Here is a 6,522-nt window from a genome sequence, read left to right on the forward strand (position 1 = left end):
TGCTCTGTGACTTTGGCCAAGCGATTTCACTTCTCTGAACCTCAGCTTTTTCCCTAGAATGGGAACAAGTAATATCCACCCTATGGGGTCTTATGAGAGTTCAATAAGAATGTATGCCTAGAGGTTTCTTAGCCCTGGCTGGTAAGTGTTGGACGTCGTTAACTTTATTAGTATAATTTCATTGTTTCATTTTATTCCTTCAGTATTTCTTGCTTTTTTCCTTTTTTTGAGGAAAATAATTTTGTAAAACCTAAAATTATTTAAAAACCATTTTATAGTATAGTTATACATAAAGTGCTAAATCTTAAGTTATGCCTGAATTAAATTTTTATAGAGTAATACATTAATGAAAACATCCATATAAAAAAAGAGAGTATTGGGCTTCCCTGGTGGTGCAGTGGTTGAGGCAGGCGGACGCCTGCCGATGCAGGGGACGCGGGTTCGTGCCCCGGTCCGGGAAGATCCCACGTGCCGCGGAGCGGCTGGGCCCGTGAGCCATGGCCACTGGGCCTGCGCGTCTGGAGCCTGTGCTCCGCAACGGGAGAGGCCACAACAGTGAGAGGCCCGCATACCAAAAAAAAAAAAAAAAAAAAAAAGAGAGAGTATATTGCCTGCAGCCCAGAAATCTTCACACTTCCTCTTAATCATTACCCTCCAAAGGTAACCGCCTTGAATTATGGCCTCTTTTGCTCAACGTTATATTTACAGAATTCATCATGTAGCAGTAGGTCATTTATTTCACTGCTGCGTAATATTCCATTGTATGACTATGCCACGACTGAATCATTTTACTCTCTATGGACATTGGGTTGTTTCTGCTTTTTGGCAATTATGTATACTGTTACTATGAATTATTTATCTAGATTTTCTTTAATTACTCTCAGTAATGTCAGAGATCTAGCAAAGCTTTTGTTAGGTTTATTCCTAGGTATTTTGTTTGTTTTGCTAATGCAAACCATATTTTTAAAAATTGCATTAAAAATCGTTTTGTTCCTAATGTTTAGGAATATAATTGATTAGAGTATATTAATCTTATACACAGTGAAGGGTAGCAGAATATGCCACCCCAAAATATCCAACTATGGCGTAAGGATCATTTTGAACTGAACACAGTTGAGAAGAAGCAGATACAAGAAAAGCTCTCTGCCCTTCCCTATTTGCCTAAAAGCTGGATATAAATTCGGTTTTTTTGTTTGTTTTTTGACTGCACCACGTAGCATGCGGGATCTTAGTTCCCTGACGAGGGATAGAACCCATGTCTCCTGCAGTGGAAGCTCGGGAGTCCTAACCACTGGACCTCCAGGGAATCCCCATGGATATAAATTTGTAAAGGTGTTCCCTCTCCCCTCTCTACCAGGAAGGACAAAAGTTAATAACTCTAGACCCTTGTACACCCAGACCCAGCACCAGCACTCTCCCCAAGGGTACTGTAGCTTGTTGCTAACAGCATAGATTACTTTTGCTTGTTTTCATACTCCATATAAGTGGAACCATATAGTATGTACTCTTTTGTGATCTGGTTCCTTTGCTCAATTTTTGTGAAATTCAGCTATACGGTTGCATATAGTTGTAGATCAGGAAATCTCTGCCTTTATTGGGAGTATTTAGTTCCAGTTACTTTAAAAAAACACTTCATTTTGAAAAACCTCAAATATATACAAATTGAGCAGGACAAAGCCCCATGTATCTAACAACTAGCTTTAACAATGGTCAACATTCTGTCATTCTCTTATTTATACCTGTACCCTCATCCCACTTTATATTGTTATTTATTTTTTTTAACATTTCTTATTTTCAGGTAAACTTTACATGTTTAAAATGCATGAGTCTTAACGGAACAATTCTGATAAAGTTCCATTTCGTTTTAAGGTAATACTGATATTTTTCTTTAGATCTACCATTTTGCTATTTGTTTTATATTTCCCCCATCTAATCTGTTCTGTGTATTCTCTTCTTTTCTGGCTTTCTTTTATATTAGTCAAGTTTTTTGTTTTTTTCTCTTCTGTTATGTTGATGGTTATGTTCTTTTATTCTTTTTTTGGTGGTTTTCCTAGAGACTACCATAGGCATCCTTGGCTGATTAGAGTTCTACTTTTTTTTTTTTTTTTTTTGCGGTACGCGGGCCTCTCACTGTTGCGGCCCCTCCCGTTGCGGAGCACAGGCTCCGGACGCGCAGGCTCAGCGGCCACGGCTCACGGGCCCAGCCGCTCCGCGGCACGTGGGATCTTCCCGGACCGGGGCACGAACCCGCGTCCCCTGCATCAGCAGGCGGACTCTCAACCACTGCGCCACCAGGGAAGCCCTAGAGTTCTACTTTAAATTAGTACTTTTATCATTTCTTGGACTACGTGAGGACCTAACAACACTTTAATTCCATTTAGCTCCTCCTGCCTGTTGTCTTGCATTTTATTTACTTTATTTATTTATTTATTTTGGCTGCACCAAGCAGCTTGTGGGATCTTCGTTCCCCAACAGGGGATTGAACCCGGGCCCTTGGCAGTGAGAGCACCGAGTCCTAACCACAGGAATTCCCTGTCGTTCATTTTAATTCTACGTGTATTTTAAATTCCACAAGATATTGTTGTTATTGTTTTAAGCAGTCATTATTCATTTAGATTTGGCACATACTTACTTCAGGTTTCTTTATATCTCCCCTCATTACCCAACTTTCATCTGGAGGCATTTCCTCCTACCTGACAAACTCTAGCATTTCTTTTTGTGTAGGACTGCTGCTGATAAATGTTTCGTTTCAATTTGTCTGAAAAAAGGTCTTTATTTTCCCATTACTTTTTTTTTTTTTTTTTTTGGCTGCATTGGGTCCTAGTTGTGGTGCGCGGGCTCTCTCATTGAGGTGTGCGAGCTCAGTAGTTGTGATGCGTGGGCTTAGCTGCCCTGGAGCGTGTGGAAACCTAGTTCCCCTACAAGGGATTGAACCCATGTCGCCTGCATTGGAAGGTGGATTCTTTACCACTGGACCACCGGGGAAGTCCCTTTGCCATTACTTTTGAAGGATGTTTTCACTGGGTATGATATTCTAGATTGACGATGGCTTTCTTTCAGCCATTTGACTGCGTCATTGAATTGTTTTTTGACTTCCTTTTTTTTTTCCTATTTAAAAGTCAGCTGTCTGTCTTATTTCCTCTTTGAAGTAAAGTGTCCTTTTCCTTTGGCTGCTTTCAATATTTGTTATTGTTTTAGGTTTTCATAGGTTTTAATGTGATATGCCTAAGTGTGGTTTCTTTGTGTTTATTCTGCTTGGGGTTCCTAAAGGTTGAATCTGTGAGTTGATGTCTCATCAACTTTGTAAAATTCTTGGCTAGTGTCTCTTCAAATGTTGCTTAGTACTCTTTCTCTTTTCTCTCTACTTCTAGGACTTCAGTATATGTTTGAAAGGCTTTTTCACCATGACCAGTATGTCTCATATGTCTTTTGTATATTTTCCATCCTTTTTCACTGGTTCAGTCTGGCTATTTCTACTGGCCTGTTTCCCACTGTGTCTAATCTGCTGTAAAACCCATCTACTGAATTTTTAATTTATTTATAAGTTCTAAAATTTACACTGGATTCCATCTCCTCCCCCTCCCTTTTAGGTTCCAGTTCTCTGATGAAATTCTCCATCTCTTCATCTATTTTTTTGAGCATATTAATCATAGTTACCTTAAGGTCTGTGTCTGATAATGCCAGTGTCTGGATCACCTATGGATGCATATTTCTATTGATCTACAGATGGGGAAACATCTATTTCCCCAGATGCCAGGTGGTTAAGGTTATGGAATCCCCATGGACTGCTAGAGAGAGTAGACTTTTCAGAACATTCTACCTAATCAAAATAGGTAGATGCATCCCCTACAACCCAGCAATTCTTTTACTGGTTATAGCCCCCCAGATCCCTCCTGCCCTCCTTCTGGACCACAGGGGGACATATATACTAATGTTTATTGTAGCATTATTGGTAATGGTGGGAAATCAGAGGCAAGTCAGTTGTGCATCACTGAGAGTGTGGAAACGTTACATGTGGTGAAGATTGACCATGGAATTTATTCAGTGGATTGGATGAATATTGGATGTACCAATGCAATATGGAGGAGTCATAAAGATGGTGCTGAAAAAAAAGCCCCATAAGAATGACATTTGTAATACCACCTATGGAAATTACAAACACATGCATAAAAAGGAATGATCATATTTAGCAAGAATATGTACTGTTAGAAGCTGATGTGTGTCCTCCCAAAATTCATATGTTGAAGCCCTACCCACTGGTACTTCAAAATACAATCATATTTGGAGACAGATCTTCAAAGAGATTATCAAATTAAGATGAGGTCTCTAAGATGGGCCCTAATCCAGTATGACTGATGTCCTTACCAGAGGAGGAAATTGGATGCAGACATGTGCATGCGTGAGAAAAGACCACGTGAAGACACAAAGAAACGATGGCCATCTGTAAGTCAGGGAGAGAGACCTCAGAAGACACCTAACTGGCCGACACCTTGATCTCAGACTTCTAGCTCCAGAACTGTGAGAAAATAAATTTCTGTTGTTTAAGTCACCCGGTCTGTGGTATTTTCTTATGGCGGTCCTAGCTGACTAATACACTTACCAAAAACACAAGAAATAGTTGTCAATGGTGGGAAAGTGAATGGGACTGGGGGGTGGGGAGAGAAGGTATGGAAAGGCCAGACAAGTTCTGATATTCTCCATGAGGACATATTGATGCTTATTTGGAATAATCAAAAACCTATTTTTTTTCAAAAGGAGGTTCTCTTTTATTTATGCCTACACATTGCTAGTTTCCTGAATGTGCTGAGTCTCTCTGTGGGGTGATCCAACCCTGAACCTGGGCTTTGAAGGAGAAAAATGCATGTTGTGTCTGCACCCCTACAAGATGCAGCACCATAGAGACACAGATGTGCCTCTCAATTTTTTTTTTTTTTTTTTTTTGCCCACACAGCATGGCATACGTGATCCTAGTTCCCCGATGAGGGATCGAACCTGCGCCCCCTGCAGTGGAAGTGTGGAGTCCTAACCACTGGACCGCCAGGGAAGTCCCTCAATGGTGGGTCTTGAGAGAGGGGTCTTGGAGGGAGTAGGGGGTGCTCTGAGGATAGGGGATGGGGGCACAGTGGCAGGGCACCCAAGACAGGGTCTCTGAGCTTCCAGGTTTCGCTGAGGCAGCAGGCCTGGCTTGCAGAGTTAGAGTCTGAGTTGACGCTCATGGAGGGACAGACAGAGGGACAAAGGGAGAGAGACACAGAGAAATTCGAGATGGAGTCAGCATGTAAATTGAGTGTCAGGGAATGAAAAGACAAAGATGAGAGAGTGGAGACAGGTGGATGTAACAGAGATGGGGCTGGAGACACAGACTTGGGGGCTGGAGGTGACAGGGTCTGGACAGAATAATGACCCCCCCCCCCAAAGATGGGCCCCCTCTAATTCATGGAACCTGTTTAATATGTTGTCCAGGTGGGCTCAATCCAGTCCCATGAGCCCTTCAAGGCAGAGAACTCTCTCCAGCTGGAAGAGGAAGAGGAAAGCATAAGGGAGATGGGGCAGAAGGGAAATACAGAGAGAGTCCACGTGTGAGATTTGCAGTATGGGATCCACATGCAAAAATCGGAGCGAGACCTCTAGGAACTAAGTGTGAGTGGTCCAGGTGACAGCCAGCAAGGAAGCAGGGACCTCAGTTCAACCCCAAGGGACTTGATTGTACCAACAACCTGAATGATCTTCAAAGCAGAGCTGTCCCAGAGCCTCCAGGTAAGAACCCCGCTGGCTAACACCTTGATGTCGCCCTTGTGATACCTGCACAGAGGACCAGCCCAGCCATCCTGGATTTCTGACCTATAGACCAGTGAGAGGATACATTTGTATTTTTTTTTTTTTTTTTTTTTAATTAATTAATTTATTTTTGGGTGTGTTGGGTCTTCGTTTCTGTGCGAGGGCTCTCTCTAGTTGCGGCAAGCGGGGACCACTCTTCATCGCGGTGCGCGGGCCTCTCACTATCGCGGCTTCTCTTGTTGCGGAGCACAGGCTCCAGACGCGCAGGCTCAGTAGTTGTGGCTCACGGGTCTGGTTGCTCCGTGGCATGTGGGATCTTCCCGGACCGGGGCTCGAGCCCGTGTCCCCTACATTGGCAGGCGGATTCTTAACCACTCTGCCACCAGGGAAGCCCGATACATTTGTATTGTTTTAGGTCGCTACATTGGCAGTCAGTTTTTGCGGCAGTAACAGGAAACTAATGCAAGGGCCGAGTGGACAGACAGGACTGGAGTGAAAGAGCTGGGAGCCGGAGGGCGGACAGAGCTGGAGGTGACAGGGATGGGGACTGAGGATACCGATGGGGCTGGAGGTCACAGAGTTGCTCAGTCAGAAGACGGACGGCGTCTGAATTAGAAAAAAACACAGAGATGTTGGCAGGAACTAACAGCTCAGCCAGATGTCATGCTGAAGGTTAGGGCTGGGGGACCTTGCCATGGCTTGGCTGGCTGAGGCCTGAGGACAGATCTCCAAAGGAGACAGTGC

This window comes from Kogia breviceps, chromosome 18 (assembly GCF_026419965.1).
Source record: "Kogia breviceps isolate mKogBre1 chromosome 18, mKogBre1 haplotype 1, whole genome shotgun sequence".
Lineage (NCBI taxonomy): Eukaryota > Metazoa > Chordata > Mammalia > Artiodactyla > Physeteridae > Kogia > Kogia breviceps.